Source organism: Podarcis melisellensis (genome assembly GCF_964234715.1).
Source record: "Podarcis melisellensis genome assembly, chromosome: 3".
Classification (NCBI taxonomy): Eukaryota; Metazoa; Chordata; class Lepidosauria; order Squamata; family Lacertidae; genus Podarcis; species Podarcis melisellensis.
In genome coordinates this window covers 101,980,446-101,998,886 of record NC_138530.1, presented here as the reverse complement: position 1 = coordinate 101,998,886, position 18,441 = coordinate 101,980,446, and positions in this window count along the sequence as shown.

The following is an 18,441-nucleotide window of genomic DNA, read 5'->3' as shown; positions in this document are numbered from 1 at the left end:
CTCATGTGGCATCCATCCTCATTGGCACTCAGAAGCAATAATTACGTCTTCTTCCTGTTTTGTTTTGTAAGAAATATCAAATCTATCTCACTTTTAACACACCAAGAACCTTGGTACCGGCAAGTATGCAAACCATAGTAAGGTTTCTTCTTGTGCCTCTTTGCTGACACCTTATTAACACTTACCATAGTTATTCCTTTAAGACAGCGTCTTAAAAAGCAGAGACATCACCTTGCCAACAAAAGTCCGTATAGTTAAAGCCATGGTTTTCCCAGTAGTGATGTATGGAAGTGAGAGCTGGACCATAAAGAAGGCTGATCACCAAAGAATTGATGCTTTTGAATTATGGTGCTGGAGGAGACTCTTGAGAGTCCCATGGACTGCAAGAAGATCAAACCTATCCATTCTGAAGGAAATCAGCCCTGAGTGCTCACTGGAAGGACAGATCCTGAAGCTGAGGCTCCAATACTTTACTTTGGCCACCTCATGAGAAGAGAAAACTCCCTGGAAAACACCCTGATGTTGGGAAAGATTGAGGGCACAAGAAGAAGGGGATGACAGAGGGCAAGATGATTGGATAGTGTTCTCGAAGCTACAAACATGAGTCTGACCAAACTGCAGGAGGCAGTGGAAGACAGGAGTGCCTGGCGTGCTCTGGTCCATGGGGTCACAAAGAGTTGGACACGACTAAACAACAACAACAAATAGTTATTCCTTATGTAGGTGAGAGGTGGAAGCATGCATGCGCAGAGGCAGCAAGTACCATAAATAAGCGAAGGAAAGGTGCTAATGGCAAGCTATACTTCTAGCACATAGGCACACATCAATACGCTATTGATACAGTGGTTGGTAGCATTTATGCATGGGTGTGTCTTGAATACTCAAATTGCAAACATATTAAGGACTGTGGGCAAAGTTAGTGGTCATGCAGCAACCTTCCATAGGCGGGGTGGGGGGAAAGTGGGACATTCTGGAATCAAATCAGATACAGTGGTACCTCAGGTTACATACGCTTCAGGTTACAGACTCCGCTAACCCAAAAATATTGCTTCAGTTTAAGAACTTTGTTTCAGGATGAGAACAGAAATCGTTCTCCAGCGGCACGGCAGCAGCAGGAAGGCCCATTAGCTAAAGTGGTGCTTCAGGTAAGAACAGTTTCAGGTTATGTACGGAGCTCTGGAACGAATTAAGCCCCAGGCACTGTACTGAGACGGCTTCTGTAAATCTGGACAGTCCCTGGAAAATAGGGGCACATGGAGAAAGTGGTTGGCACCCAAAGTTGAGCTAGCCATTTGTCTTCCACAAGCACTCATCTCTCTCTAACCCCTCCTTCCTTCTTTGAATGAAAAGAAGGAGTGAAAAGGGCTTTGTTTTGAAGCTGCTGAAGTAGTCTTAACTTCAGGATTGTTTTTTCTTTATCCCTAGCTCAAGTATTCCTCCGTTGCCTTGAGTTCCTTCCCCCCACATTTCTTCTCACTTACAAAGAACCATTTGGGCATGGCTTTCAGCTACTCTCCTGTTGCATGACTAATCTCTTGCTTGGAAAAATGCTTAAATTGTTTCTTGTCTCAGTTTTTTTTTTTAAAAAAACCCACTGGCTCAGTCAAGTTCCTTCAAACTGTACTTCTATACATTTCAGATATACAATATTTAACCTGTCAGTGTCTGGGGGTTCTTCTCCCTGTGTTAATAGAAAGAAGGGGCTTTGTAGGATTAGTGCTAGACTGAGGACCATGGAGACATTTTTTTGTTTGTTTGTTTGTTTGTTTATGGCCCTAATTTGTTTGCATTCTTTGAGGCCTCCTGCTCTGCAAATATCTTGCTGTGATACCCATGGAATAAACTGTAATGAGACGGGATGCTGCTCTGAAAGATCTCTCCATGATTCCCAGTAGCACCATCTTGGTTGTACATAATTACTGACAGATTGGATCAAAGCAGTTGGACTGGCACATTCCCTGCTGGTGAGAGAACTGGCATTAATGAGTCCGGCAACACCAGACAGACATCTTAATTTCCCACAATACCGTAAACCTGGTGGAAAAAAAAAAGGTCTTATGTATATAATAAAGGTTCATAAATGTACCAAGCAAACATGTACATAAATATATAAACCACATGTCTGAAGCTGCACAGGAGAACTGCCATGAAGCCATTTTGACTCCCAAACTGACCAGGTGTTTTCTCTGCAAAGTCAAATGGAAAAGCCTCCCCATTGTCTTTCCCTTCACAAATCCTGTCTTAAGGGTATGTCTGTGTATGAACAGGGTGAGCCTGTGACTTGGCTCAGGAACTACGGTAAGTATTTATCATTACAAAAGACTGGCCAGGCTCCTCAGGGTATCAATCCAGTAAACATTAACAGGTAACTTGCCAGACAGGAGGTAAACAACCCACTCAGATTATGAAGTAAACAACCCACTCAGATTATGAAGTAAACAACCCACTCAGATTTCTGCTTTAGCCTGCCCTTTCTGTGATGTAGGTATGATGTTTCTGGGGGTGGTCTTGGACTCCAAGGTGGGCAATTTAAAATGTCTATATAAGGGCGGACACACCTGGGTTCTGAGTCCTCCTCCTTCTCCTTCGTGTGAAGAGGGCACCCTGTTGCAACAGTTCAATAAAGATCAGGCTTACTAGCTGCTTTGCTTCTCAATATTTTCTGGTTGGCCTCTGTTCTTATCTCCGACCGATGGAGAACCTGCAAAGGACTCTGTAAGGGCTCTTGTGTCCCCCATAAGGGAATAAGGGCAGATTTTTGTTTATTACACTAGCATTGCTCTGGAGCATTCTGGGAAACTGAAATGGGCTCTTCTGCTGCCACCATTAAGAAAGGCTACAGCTAGAGCCTGGGACAGGAATCAGGGTCAGTGCTGTGGTTCTAACACTAGGCCTTGGAGCAAATGAAAGCACTGCAGGTCAAATCCCTCAAGTCCTCTTATTGGGACACTCAGTATCCTGAACCCTACACACTTATGATGTATCTTTCAGCATGACTTGATGCATTAGGAGGAGGGGCCATGAAGCTAAATGGTCCCTGAGGCAGATGAGCTGGGATGAGCAGCTCTCTGGGTCTGACCTTGCCTATTCTATGCCACTCCCTTCAGTCACTGCTAAGCAGCAGCTTAGGAAAGGAAGTGAGAAGGAAGGAAGGGAAGACCCTCCCTCATCTCCACCCTTTTGCTCACTGAAGTGCAGAAGCTTTCAGGACCCTGCTGTCTGCAAGCAGAAAGGAGGACAGCATTTGCACCCACCACAGATTTTGTCCCTCTCTCCCTTTCCCCCATTTCCAAGCATTTAAAAATATTCCTATGAACCTTTTGTTCCACTTAATAGATCAGAAAGGTTACTCACAGAAACTTGCTGTTGTGGCTATTTTTGTTACTCTTTCACAGCTTCTGCCTATAGCAGGGATATATATGTGTGTGTGTGTGTGTGTCTTTTACCAGTTTTGCCTTATTCCATATTGAAATGTGATGATAGTTAAGTTAGCAAAGCAAATGTGAACTCCATCTGCCATTGGCTTTTGTTATGGGCATTAAATGGAATGAGTAAGTTCTTTATAATGCTTTGCCTTCAAAAGCTTCAGACATGATACCTCATTCAGGTGCTACAAATGTGCTGAAGCCTGATAGGGCCAAGAAGCAAACACTGGGACTAAACATTTGCATAGGCTACGCAAACTCTTCAAAGCAAACTCTTGATTCAAAGGATATAATGTGGTATAAAGGTAAAGGTAAAGGTACCCCTTCCCGTAAGGGCCAGTCTTGACAGACTCTGGGGTTGTGCGCCCATCTCACTTAAGAGGCCAGGGGCCAGCGCTGTCCGGAGACACTTCCGGGTCATGTGGCCAGCGTGACAAAGCTGCATCTGGTGAGCCAGAGCCACACACGGAAACGCCGTTTACCTTCCCGCTGGTAGGCGGTCCCTATTTATCTACTTGCACCCGGAGGTGCTTTCGAACTGCTAGGTTGGCAGGCGCTGGGACCGAGCAGCGGGAGCGCACCCCGCCGCAGGGATTCGAACCGCCGACCTTTCGATCGGCAAGTCCTAGGCACTGAGGCTTTAACCCACAGCGCCACCTGCGTCCATAATGTGGTATATTGAACTCTAAATAAAGCACCACTGCTTGAAAGAGCAGTTGTATACTCATATTTTGCAGGGACTAGGGGCACATTGCTGTTGCTACTCCAGTGGAACATCTGCTATACCAGATGCATGTTCAGGTCTGGAAGCAGGAAAACACGCAACTAAAAAATGCAAATGCGGTAGGAAAATGTAATGGTTATATGGGGTTGCTCGTGCGTAAGTTCCCGCCACTCCTGGCTAGGTTGCCTGGTTAAACTTTTTCTGGCTGGACAGCCCTTCACTTTGTGGCTGTTCAGTCGCTAGCAGAATCCATCAGTGGGCGTTTCTTGAACTTCTTCCAGCAAAGAAGTTCTTTGACGCCAAGTCTACGCCTACTTTCCCTGCGCGGAAGTCTTCTGCGCAGGGTGGGTGTGGGTAGTGGAGGACCTGTGGTCTCCCCGCTGGTCTCCGGCGAAGAGTCCTGGAGCCCTCGCGCCAATTCCCCCATCTGCCCCCCTTTATCCCTGGTGTTACGCTGATTTCCTTCTCCAGCCAATGAGCTCCCTCTCTCCCTGCTGGGCCCTTCTCCAGCATCGCTTGGGAGCCTTGCCTCCACCTCTGGCTCCGATGGCAGTTCCCTGACAGAAAATGAGAGGCATGCCACTTGTGTCCCTGGAAACACATCCAGCAAGTGGCGTAGCATGGGGGAGCCACAGGGGCAGTTGCCCCAGGCACAAAATTATTAGGGAGCACAAAATTTCAACAGTCGGTGTTGCCTCAATACAGCTGCATGCAGTGGCGGAGCAAGCTGATTGGGTGCCTGGGGCGGGACACGTGCCCTGTGCAAAGACGTTTCCCTTAATATCATGCATTTTTGTGTCTAACATGCACTTTCCTGCACATTTTACCCAAGTATATCCCCCTCCCCTCTCCATTGCTTGGCTGGAGATCTGCATTGTAGAATTTGGAGTCACTTTCGAAGGATTGCTTTGTTTCCTTTAGTTCTCATGCTGTTATAGAAAATGTGAATTATTTGTAAGGTCAGGAAACTGAATCAAATTTCTCCCCATTTCTAAGGGAAGGTCCCCATGGCTTCTGCCTGCAGCTAGGGGACTAAGGGCTTTCGGTAGCTCATTGCCACCTCCCTCTGAGCAAGAAGGCTAAAGAGGCCTTCTGTATGTAACAGCCTGTTAACAACTCGCCTCTTTGTTCTGGTACTGACAAATTGTTCTTCCTCTTCTTCCTTCTCCCTCCACTCGACTTCCTTTATGTGTCTTATTTTGATTTCTCTACAATGCTTAGTTAATGTGGGTGCTCTAGAAATAGATAAGTGACTCACTTTTCATCTCCTTAAGAGTAGCACGCTCTGGCAGGCTGAAACTCTCAAAGAGGCAAATAAAATCATCCAGTGAATGGTCCACTAACATGTTGTCTGAATCTACCCCTTCTCATTCATCATCATTAGTGATAGGTAAGTTCCCCTCTACTTGTTCCAGAATATAATTAATAATTGCCAGCTTTTTCTGTGAGTGCTCAGAAACAAGCTTGTGTCTTTCCAAGAGCTTTCTCCTAGGTCTTAATGTTGGCGCTTTCGTGCTGCTGTCACTACACACATCAATCTGTCAATAATTTTATTTGTGTGCCGCCTTTCCAAAGTGAAAACAATGCTCAAAGCAGCTTACAGCATACAAAACAGCAACAACTCAGGATTTTGAAACTTAACAAAAGTGGTCATGAACAAATAAAACATCATAAAGGACACAACCAAACTGAACAACCGCCACACAAATCACAAGATCCAAAATTAAGACACAAAAAATCAACAGCAACAAACCCCTGCAAACAAGAACACAGCCCAAGAGTCTATTCAGCAGCCTCAGCTTTTGTAGTTGGAGTCAGTCAGGGCCTTGCCCTCCCAGGCAAGGTGGAAAAAGGCCTGCAAGGCAAGAAGCAGGACTTCCAGAACTCACAGCCAAGATGGTCCACACTTCACCACATTGACACTTGGGAACTGTAGTTCCCAACACTGGTCATTGTGGAAAGCTTCTTGGGAAATTCAACCCCCCCCCCAACAACAATGGAAATATACCCTGGGACAAGAGAAGGGTCAGGTCACAATGCAGGATCTCAAGCAACCATGTGCAATGTCTGCAAGAAACAGAAGCCTGTTACGGATTGCGAAAATGCATGGACTGTGTGTGTGACTGCATCTGCTGGCCCTGATCTTGTATGCACCCCTCCCCTTCACCTGGATGGCCACGTGTTGAGAGAAATGAAAGCAAAGCCTACCATCAGCGCTAGCCCAAGACATTTTGGCACCCAAGGAGAACTGGAGGTGATGGTCTGGAAGAAACTTCACTTTATCTGAAAAAAAAAAGTATAAAACCAGACTTCTACGCTGTCAGGAGTGGTTATCAGGAGGATGTCAGGAATAAATCACACGGCTTCAGTGAAGTTAACTCTTTATTCAAAGAAAGAAGACAGCTCAGAAGGCCAGGTCTAGTGAGCACAACTCTTCCTGGTAGATTTTGCCCCTATGAGGCAGTTGTGGGGGCTGAGGGTCTCTAATTTTCCTCCTCCCCTGGATCCCTCCCAAGCAATCTGAGACTTCATCGCCTTATCTGTCTCTGCTCCACCTCTTCATACCACTTCTGGACCTGGGAGACCAGGGGGGAGGGGAGCTGGTTGCAGCAGGAGGGGGAGACCCCCTGGCATCTTCAGCAACCAGCCTCCTCTTCTGCCTCTGATCTGGAACGTCTCTCTGCCACAGACTATCCCTGCTCACCGAACCCTGTTACCTCTTCACCTTCCAACACCGCCTCCTCCCTGTCTTCCTCCTCTTCTCCCTCTTGACCATTCATTGTCACCTCCACCGCCACCCCCCTGGCTCTGAGCCTTCTTCCCTTGGGGTTTCCCTAGCTGTTGCCTCCCACCCCTCTTCTGCAGCCAGCCAGTCTATGACATGAGCATAACTCCAATACATGCCGCCCTGTAGCCCCCCTCCCCCCACCCACATGAAGCACACACCGCAGGGAAGGGAGAGGGCTTGTTAATTTACAATACCAGTAAAGAATGTGTATTCCATGTAAACAAACATGCTGTAGCTCCTTTGATGCTTGTTGGGCAGCTGTTCATATAAGGCAAGGTGACAAGAAAGCAGGGGCACAGAAGGAGGGGGCAGGAAGCAGCAAAAACAGCAGTGGGTGGATGCACAGCCCTCCCAGAGGGTCCAGATGTGCCGCCGGAGGAATTTGCTTCACTCTGCATCATGCACAAGCCGCACTTGACTGCCATGCACAGCTGGATTTACATAGGTTATTAATACAACCAGGAGCCCTGTTCACACAGGGCTCTTCAAGGTGTGGGAGCACGCATAGTATTTGCCAATATCTGTGTATGGATTTTTAGGGATGTGTGGTGTGAGAGGTCAAAGGTGAGGCTAGGAAGTGAAGCTGCACCGCTTCCAAAGGATTACCCGGTAGAGTGTTGACCTAAATAGACAAGATACACACCAAACAAAAAGCCTCCTTAGTCCTAAGGGTCTGGTCAAGTAGTTCACAAAAATCAAAGAGAGCTTCAGCGGGAGGAAGACGTTGGTGTGAAACACACCTGTCATTTGATGTCTTTGTAGCTGATGCCGTTTCAAATAAACCAATGAAAATTGCAATACGGGTATGAAGTTTAATCTTCTTCTTTCTGTACATGCACCTTCAAGGCTTCGCCTTTGTGCATCTGGACTGCTTTACACTGACTACACAAGAAGTTGCCTAACATCTCGCTTTTATGTTCTGAACTTTTGCAAGGAATGTCCCTTGCTAAGTAGCTAGGGATGCGCGAGGAATTCAATCACTCCGTATTTTGGAGTGAACTGACTTGGTTCTGCATTTTCTGGATTAATGTGCAGATATAAATTTGATTTATTATTATTATTATTATTATTATTATTATTATTATTAGTGGTATTTCTATGCCACCCATCTGACTGGGTTGCTCCCGCCACTTTGGGCAGCTCTCAACAAAATATTAAAAACAAAATAAAACATCAGCCATCAAAAACTTCCTTGAACAGGGCTGTCTTCAGATGTTTTCTAAAAGTCAAATAGTTGTTTATCTCTTTGACATCTGATGGGAGGGTGTTCCACAGGGTGGGTGCCACTACTGAGAAGGTCCTCTGGTTTCCTGTAGTTTCACATCTCACAGTGAGGAAACTCCCAGAAGGCACTGGCGGAGGAAGAGGAGTGCGGGGGGAGTGCACCGCCCCCGGCAGCATGATCCCGATGGGGTGCCATTGCGGCTGCCCTCCCGCCCCCGCTGCGCATCACACCCCCACAGGTGGTGTGCCACCCCCCCATGACGCACGCCACACCCCTGAGGGTGGTGCATCACCCCCCAGGACCCGTGCCCCGCCCCTGGGACATGAAGCTCTGCCACTGCCAGAAGGCTCTCGGAGCTGGAGCTCAGTATCTGGGCTGAATGGTGGAAGTGGAGATGCTTCTTCAAGTATACAGGGTTGGGGCCCTTTAGGGCTTTAAAGATCAGCACCAACACTTTGAACTGTGCTCAAAAACATACCAAGAACCAGTGTAGATCCTTTAGGACTGATGTTATATGGTTCTGGCGGCTGCTCCCAGTCACCAGTCTAGCTTCCGCGTTCTGGATTAGTTGTAGTTTCTGGGTCACCTTCAAACGTAGCTCCATATAGAGCATGTTGCGGTAGTTCAAGTGGGAGATAACCAGAACATGTACCACTCTGGTGAGACAGGGTAAGTAGGGTTTCAGCCAGAGTACCAGATGGAGCTGGTAGACAGTCTCCCAGGTTGCCGAATTAACCTGCACCTCCATGGGCATTTCCTTGCATACTTACAGTATTAATTCAGGGTGCATTTAAGGTCTCTATAAGCAAATAATGCCCATGGGACCAACAATACATCTATATATGCTATTATAAAAAAAGAGGGCTACTCCATAGGACCAAATCTTAAAACTGTAAGTAGTGTATTTAGTGCTTTTTAAAAATAAGACAAAAAATGCAATTTAAACTGGAAACAAGATGGACAGACTTGTAAATTAACAAATTCAAAAGTGACAGGGGCAAGAAGGACACCTAGCCATTCATCCCTGTTTGTAGCTCATCAGTGAAGGTGGGATAAATTTGCATTTCATAGCAGCTAATTGGGAGCTCCGGCAACATCACTTAATCACTGTGCAGATCAGTGTATGACTGGAATGACAGATAAGAGCCTAGAAACAAGTTGTAGGGTGTATGTACTTGTGTAGGGCCTGAAATTCTGAAATCTGCACTATCTATATTCAAAGGTTATCTACTGAACTATTCATAAAACAGCATATTTTTGAATCATGCTAGGAGTGGATTTCTTTTATTATTATTATTTTGCTATGGAGACATAATTAAATCAGATAATATTGTTGCACATGGAGAGGAGCTGCTAAGATGCGGTCTAAATTATTTATCAATAAATTGTCCAACTGCAGAAGGTAAGCATTTTTAAAGCCTTAATAATAAAAAGAGAGAGATAATCTCAGAATGGTATATTCAACAAAGTCGTCCCTTGCTCCATCTCCCACGAGAAAAAAAGGAGACTTCATTTAACAACCATGTGTTATTTTGCTTATCTGTTTATTACCATATTACTTTGATTTGTATGGCAGATTGTAAACACTTGTAAGATTATGAAAATATTTTCTCTCTCTCCTCGTCACGCTGAAGCACTGGGATGTTTTGCATCATGAAGACACGGAAAGGCATGGACAGAAGCATTATTATGTCCTGATCCATCTTCCACCTACTGCTTGATCACAATTTTTATCATTGCAAAAATCAGCAGGAAAGCCATCAAAGCTAATGCACCTCCAAAACATTGTTGAACTACAAGGTTTTTGTTTTTTTAAATGCCTCTTCCCAAAAAGTTAATTGGACTTAGCAACATTTGTTGTTGTTGTATAGTCGTTTAGTCGTGTCTGACTCTTCGTGACCCCATGGACCAAAGCATGCCAGGCACTCCTGTCTTCTACTGCCTCCCGCAGTTTGGTCAAGCTCATGCTGGTAGCTTCGAGAACACTGTCCAACCATCTCGTCCTCTATCGTCCTCCATCTTCCCCAACATCAGGGTCTTTTCCAGGGAGTCTTCTCTTCTCATGAGGTGGCCAAAGTATTGGAGTCTCAGCTTCACGATCTGTCCTTCCAGTGAGCACTCAGGGCTGATTTCCTTAAGAATGGAGAGGTTTGATCTTCTTGCAGGCCATGGGACTCTCAAGAGTCTCCTCCAGCACCATAATTCAAAAGCATCAATTCTTTGGCGATCAGCCTTCTTTATGGTCCAGCTCTCACTTCCATATATCACTACTTGGAAAACCATAGTTTTAACTATACGGACCTTTGTCGGCAAGGTGATATCTCTGCTTTTTAAGATGCTGTCTAGGTTTGTCATCGCTTTTCTCCCAAGAAGCAGGCGTCTTTTAATTTTGTGGCTGCTGTCACCATCTGCAGTGATCATGGAGCCCAAGAAAGTAAAATCTCTCACTGCCTCCATTTCTTCCCCTTCTATTTACCAGGAGGTGATGGGACCAGTGGCCATGATCTTCGTTTTTTTTGATGTTGAGCTTCAAACCATATTTTGCACTCTCCTCTTTCACCCTTACTAAAAGGCAAAGAACCTTTTAATTCCTCCTCACTTTCTGCCGTCAAGGTTGTGTCATCTGCATATTTGAGGTTGTTGATATTTCTTCCGGCAATCTTAATTCTGGCTAGGGATTCATCCAGCCCAGCCTTTCGCATGATGAATTCTGCATATAAGTTAAATAAGCAGGGAGACAATATACAGCCTTGTCGTACTCCTTTCCCAATTTTGAACCAATCAGTTGTTCCATATCCAGTTCTAACTGTAGCTTCTTCTCCCACATAGAGATTTCTCAGGAGACAGATGAGGTGATTAGGCACTCCCATTTCTTTAAATTAGGATGGTTGTAAAAATATAGCTAGTAGGGTTGGACTCACTAGGCGTCTGTAGGCTTTTATTACTGAATCTTCATTTAATTATAAGAATGTAATATTGAAGGAAGTGCTGATGAATAAACATTATGGGTCAAACCCAGAATCAATCATGCTTGGTGTACACTCATTGAAATCAATGGGACTTAAGTTAGGGTCCTCTAGATGACTTGTTCATTGAGTGTTCTTCCTGATTTGCTTGCACAAAGGTGATACAGAATTAGATTACATCCGGTCTATAATGACCATCCTTTCTGATTTGTTTGTAGGGAAGTTATGTGATGAGTATTTCTCCTGCAGTGGCAGAGACAGAGAACTGGGAACTCTTCACTTGTTGCACTGCTACTGGAGTTTGAGAACTGGGCTAACAAGTTCCCAGGAGCAACAACAAAATGAAATATTTTATCATTTACCTATTCAACCAGATCAGACCCTTTATTTAACATTTCTCATTTGATCTCCGCCTTCAGAAGACCCATTCATATTTCAAGACCTTTTCATAAACTTTCCAAAGAATGAACTGTAGCAGATGTATTCCAGCTGCGGCTGAATATGCTGTGTCTGCTCAACCCTGAAATGATCTTTTTTAGATGTGAAAATAAAATGCTTCAACAGAGCTGAGGCATAAATACACAAATGACCAAGGATGGGAAAGTGCCTGCAAAACAAAATGTTTCCATTATCCATTAGAGTGTTTTCAGAGTTTCCTGAATGAGACCCAGATATTGACTCAAATAGATGGTGCACTTCAGCCACATGAATAATATGTGCTCTTTTTAGATGACAGACAGGCCCGCGGAAGTAATTCGGGTGCACATTTCATTTGCAATTCTGCTTCCTGCTCTAATGAGGCATCTTCATCATGTACAGCAGCGATGGAGGGGTGGCCATTCACATGCTGCAGGAATACAACTCCCATCAGCCCCAGAAAACATGGCCAGTTGTCAGGAGTGGTGGGAATTGTAGTCTAACAGTATCCAGAACACTGGATTAACCACCTTGAGTGACAAAAGTGGACTGCACAAAAATAACTAATAAACACAATCAGATATCAACATTACATCCTACTGCCTTTTTTTCTAGAATTATACACGCACACACCTGTGTATTTGGTTTGTTATGGCCTTGTGTCTCACACTGTAATATAATACAGCGAGGCCATAACAAATCAAATGCACAACAGCTTTGTAAACTACTTGAAGCCAAAGAGCTGAAATGCAGCACTGATTAGGCCACAGTTATTTTTTCTTAGATCAATACTCTAAAGTCTAAAGTCTAACACATGCTCCAAAGCCACATTAAGGGAATTTAAGCTAACGATAGCTGCAGAAGCTGAAAAAACTGCCACCCTATTTTGAAATAACTCTGTCACGTTTGAGTCAATACTTCTATTCAACTCCGACACCTTGTAGCCGAGCGTGAGGATTCAAAGAAAGAGCTAAGAACAATTTTAAACTAAGAAGCTGAAAGGGGCGGGGCGGGGTGGAAACTGATGAAACAAAACAGGAATTCTGAACTGACAGGACCCAGGAAAACAATTTTCACTGCAGCGCTGATATGGAGTGTGAAGTACATAAACGTGAATGACATTCAGCACAAGGTCTGTGGCTTTTCCCAATCAGCTGACTTCAGATAAATGCACCAGGTCCCACTGGTTTGATTGCTGGGTGCTGGGAATGCAGCTTTTAATGCTGATGATCGCCAAGTCAAGATGTTCTTTTTATTTGTTCATCACATGGTTTGCTCTCCAGGGCTACCAACACGAAAAGAAAAACAACCCCACAACTTCCACCAATTCCTTATTTTCACCACACAAAGACTTAGTCCTGTATTGACCAGCCAGATAAAGGGCACAATGCAAGTAACATTTAGCATGTTGAGCAGGGGAACTGTTCACTTTCTATTTTATGCTCGTTCGATGGCCCAGGGTGCACTCACACCCCTGCCCCAAGCTTTGCAGAAACTCTCCTGACTTCTCCAGATGTTTTGCTTGAGGGGAGGGATCATCACCTTTGCTTTGCAGTTTCAATTAATATAATCCAAAGCACTGTAACAGACGAACCCTATGCTCGACTGCTCTAGATTCTAGAGCAGCAGACTCCTTTATGGAGACAAATTCTAACCTAAGCATCAGGTGACTGTTTATTGCCTTCCTCCAGGCTCTTTAGCTCTGCTGCTTTCTATTCCCTTAAAGGTAAAGGGACCCCTGACCATTGGGTCTAGTCGTGGCCGACTCTGGGGTTGCAGCGCTCATCTCACTTTATTGGCCAAGGGAGCCGGTGTACAGCTTCTGGGTCATGTGGCCAGCATGACTAAGCCACTTCTGGCGAACCAGAGCAGCGAACAGAAATGCCATTTTCCTTCCCGCCGGAGTGGTACCTATTTATCTACTTGCACTTTAACATGCTTTCGAACTGCTAGGTTGGCAGGAGCGGGGACTGAGCAATGGGAGCTCACCCCGTTGTGGGGATTCGAACCACCGACCTTCTGATTGGGAAGTCCTAGGCTCTGTGGTTTAACCCACAGTGCCACCCCGTCCCTTTCTATTCCCTTAAGAACACATATAAAGGCATTTGGGGATATTTTGGTGCACCCCACATTTTTATGGCTGGTCTTGGACAGCAACACACCTGATGCTACGTTAATTTGACTGTAGCAGACCTCCCAAATGTCCAGGGACAGTCTTGGATTTAGATAAGCCATCCCAGTTTCTGATCTGATCCTAGGATGTCCCGTTTTTCCTTAGGATGACTCTATTTTCATCAGAGAAATGTTGGAGGACATGCTGTAATGTAAATATTTTGGCAGAATCAAGCTTAGCCAAGTAAGGGTGTTGTGTGTGTGTGCCTCTTTCCATTGGTAAATAGACCACTTTCCCCACATGAACAGCAAACAGGGGGAGAATGGGTGTCACGGTCCGGTTTACGTCGGGACTGGGGGCAAGACGGCAGAGTGGGAGCAGGAACGGGAGTCAGGAAGCCAGGAGTCGGGAAGCCAAGGGTCTGAGGGTCAGAGAGCTGGGAGTCAAGAAGCCAAGGGTCTGAGGGTCAAGAAACCAGGAGTCAAGGAGCCAAGGGTCCAAGGATCAGGGAGCAAGGAGTCAAGAAGCCAAACGCAGCAAGGCAGGAAGCGTGTTGCTGTGGCAAAGAGCCAAAGGGAAATGCTGACCTTATACCCCTTCCCAGCTCTTGCCACCAGGTGCTATGAGTTACCTGTCGGTCTCACCTGTGCGGCTGCACCTTGCCTCTTCAGAACAAACTTAGCAAAGCCCCAATCCTGCGAAGCCCTACCGGTCACAAGGCCTGGCTCTTGCACACACTCCTGACAATGGGCTTTCTCCTGCTCTTCCTGTACATTTTTCTTTCTGCACTGGTGGCATCATAACAACCAGGACAGAGTATGTAAAGAGCAAAACAATGGGTGGGTTGGAAAGCCCAGAATTGCTCCCTACCTCACTATCTGCCTAGCAGCCCCACAAGCATTCCATTTTTTAAAATCCTATATTCCATCGCTCTCATCTGTGTTTTTTGTGCGAATGCATGAATAAAGATCCTCAACGTCGGCTGTGCTTTAAAACTCCAACACACCAGCAGACAGAGAAAACCCTTTGACTTTCTAAAGCTCTTCGCTTTATGTCCCTGGTTCACAAACACTCCTACTACATCAAAATGGCACCTCTGCTTAGGAATCTTGATTGAGGGAGTAGAAGGGTGTTTAAGAGCTTTCAGAGGGATGCTTGACAAATATCTCACTGGGCTTGTGGGGCATGTGGCTGGTTCTTCAATTTCTTTCTCCTTTATTGATTGATGTCTTCAGCTTGGACACTGCGCCCTTGATGGGAGTAGAGAGAAGGAAAATCCCTTCAGATTTAAGTCCTGATTGTCTACCTGTTTGGAAGAAATCCCTTGACTTTGGAATTTAAACTCTTGAAATCCTACTGAGAGCTTGGAAATCCACTAACAGGGCTTCCACTATAACAGGTGGTTCGGGGATTTTGCTTTCTGTTGATGTAGGGGCCAAAAGGAAAGGAAGGAAGAGAGTCTGAAGCTTCCCTTATTGTCAATAAAGCATTATTCTTACCTAGCCAGCAGATACAAACAGAGAAGTATATCTACCGAAAAGTTTTTTATGATTCTGCTGTGTTTGCAGTCGTGATTAACATAAGCCACTCTGGACACAGTGTTAATTATGTGTTTTCTCTCAAAGATACTGATTAAAATACATTTACATATTTTAATGCTTTCTTCAAATAATTAAACTTTTTAAAAATCCAAACAGAGAATAAAACTCATCACACATTTCATTTAAGACTTGGCAGAGATATTCAAGGTTTTTTTTGATGGTTTTTTTTTTAAGAAAAAAAAAATACTAGCCAGCTGAGGTCTCAGGGCACAATATGAAAAGAATAGCTCAGCTATAAATGTGAGCTAAGATAAACGGGGAGGAAGATGGAAGAGTATGAACCCTGTAAATAAAACAAGCTATTGAAGTCTGTGTATTTCTTTGCATTTAAAAGTTATCTTCAGAATCACTTGGCATATTGAGAGGGCTGATACAAATGTTTTAGATGATTTGATTTCTCCAGCATCTTATTTACTATCCGTATTTATTATGCAAATTAGCACACGCATACAAGAAATCCAGAAACGCAAGAGAAACATTTCTCATTGAAATAAGTGGCTTTCTTGCTGATGAGCAAGACAGCCGCTTGCATTTCCTTCATTGAGACATTAGGGTCTTTACAGCATTTAGGAATGAGTTTCTTTTGTTTATTTTACAGTTCATTGGAATGGAAAGCAATTTGTCTCAAACATTACTAGGAGCCATCAGACAACGAAAAGAATGCTACCATATTTCAGGATCTATAAAGTATTTAGGGGGAAGCTATGTCATTCGACTGAGGGCTCATCTACTCTTCCTATGGCCGGGAAAGCCCACAGTTTAGTGAAGAATCGGAAGAAATGGCATTTGGGATTCCCACAAATTGCTGTTTGTTCCCATTTAGCACTAAAGAATGGATTTTCAGGGGGAAAGAAACAGAGAGAAAGCAAGACTGTTCAGACCCATGCTGTTTTGGCAGGGGCATCGCATGGGGAGGACTAAGGGGCCATGGCCCTGGGCACAGATTTTTGAGAGGGCACAAGGCTCCCACACTTGGCAAGACATGCCCGGGATGGGCCTTCAGGGCTGTGGCTGTGGTGGAGCCTCCTTCCCTTCATGGCCACTGATCGGACACCTGCACACATCCCATCCCTGGGCCAGCCAAGAGAGAGGGAGGGCACTGCTGCCGCCACCGCCCACCAAGGAGAGGCAAGAGACTCTGGTAGCTGCCTCCTTATTTGTGAATGGGGCGCCATAGCCCTCAGGTCTGCGCTTGCTGCACGGCTGCTTTGGGCCACTTTCTTCCTCCCTGCACCATCAGCTCAAACCACTGCAGCTTGGTGGGTGGTGAGGGCTTGTGCTGGTGTGGCCAGGCTCCAAACTCTGGCATATGCACGGGCCTTGGTGTCAGGGACTGGACAGAGGAGGAATGGTGGAGACTGCCTCCCCAGGCTGACTCTTCCAGAGAAGAAGAAGACAGTTCAGTATCACAACAGGGGTTTGAGGGAGGTCACAGCTCAGAGGAAGATGAGGGGAAATGCTGGGAAATAATGGGAGAGGAGGAGGAGGCAGAGCCAGAGCAGTGGCTGACACGTTATTGTTGGGATGCATCCAAGGAAACAGGCAATTGGCAGGTCCCCAGCTGTCCCCAGCTCACCAGCCGCCAGCCAGGTGATCTCTGGTCCTTGGATCAGCATGTAACTGCGACTCGAGTTTCATGAAACCTTCAGAAACTGAGCACGCAAGCCAGCAGAGATCAGAACTCAGAGGCTGTGTAAAGCATATTTACGTATAGGGATGGGGGTGGCGCTGTGGGTTAAACCACAGAGCCTAGGACTTGCCAATCAGAAGGTCGTGGTTCGAATCCCCGCAACGGGGTGAGCTCCCTTTGCTCTGTCCCTGCTCCTGCCAACCTAGGAGTTTGAGAGCATGTCAAAGTGCAAGTAGATAAATAGGTACCACTCCGGCGGGAAGGTAAACAGCGTTTCCGTGTGCTGCTCTGGTTCGCCAGAAGTGGCTTAGTCATGCTGGCCAAATGACCCGGAAGCTGTAGGCCGGCTCCCTCGGTCAATAAAGCGAGATGAGCGCCACAACCCCAGAGTCGGTCACGACTGGACCTAATGGTCAGGGGTCCCTTTAAAGCGTATTTACAGGCATTTTATTCAGCATTGGGACAAAGGAAAAACATGTTTGCTCCCCTTCATGTCCAAGCAAAAAGCATAAGCAAAAGCTATATACACACAATGGAAGTTCCCAGCAGGCTGTGCTGGAATGTAAACAGACATGTGATATACAAAAACTCTTAAGGTGGAACGGAATATCGTAACAGTTATCACCAGAAAGCTTTCTGGACCCACCATCTCCCAGAACCTGGCGGGCCTTGAAAGTAGGAGAGCAAAGAACTCAGAGACAGATGGCCCTAAGTGGCAACCATAAAGGGGACGATGAATGAGGAAGTAGGGTAGAGATTTACTTGGGACAATGTCATTATTTTGAGAGACTGCATTCCCAGGCCTCTCTCTGTGAATATTGAATAAAAGCAGGTGGTAATGACTTTTTCTTGTCATGTCCGTTCCTAGCAACCTTCCGTGGGAGTTGGTTTCTTTGCCGCCTGACGCTCGGGCACTGAGAGCATGCAGTGCACCACTGTTTCTAAGTAAGGGAGAAGCAGAAGTGTGGATGACCCCTGAATGGCAGTCTGAAGCTTTGGCTCTGATGATTAAGTGAAAAGCCATAGCTCAGTGGCAAAGCACATGCTTTCGGTGCAAAAAAGCATATATTAAAACCAGGAGTTGAAGTCATTTTATAAGCTCCACCTGGATTGATCTTTTGCTTGTTTCTAGAGCAATAGGACTCACAGACCTCTGACCCAATCTCTAGGGTATGAGGTTAAATCTCAAGAGATGCTTTATTGATTCACTTGTTTCAGAAGCTGATGATAGCTGAGCCAGCAGAACTGGTTAGGTATGTATATGGTTTTGTGTACGGTTGACGTTTTTAAGATTTGAGGCCTTAAATCTTACAAGCTATGACATCTCTTCATGCTTCTGATGTTTTTTTTAATTGCTGGAAGCATACAGCTTGATCCCTCACAATGTCAAGTTTCTTCTGTTTTTAATCCTTCTGAAAGGTGTGAATTGCTGTTGAGTCCTATTGAGAGAGAAATCAGAGAAAAATATTGCTAGCGGTACCCTGGGTTCATCTGCTTCTAGAGCATTTCTAGCAAGACAGGGGAGGGGTGAAGTATGAATTGCTGAAGGTTC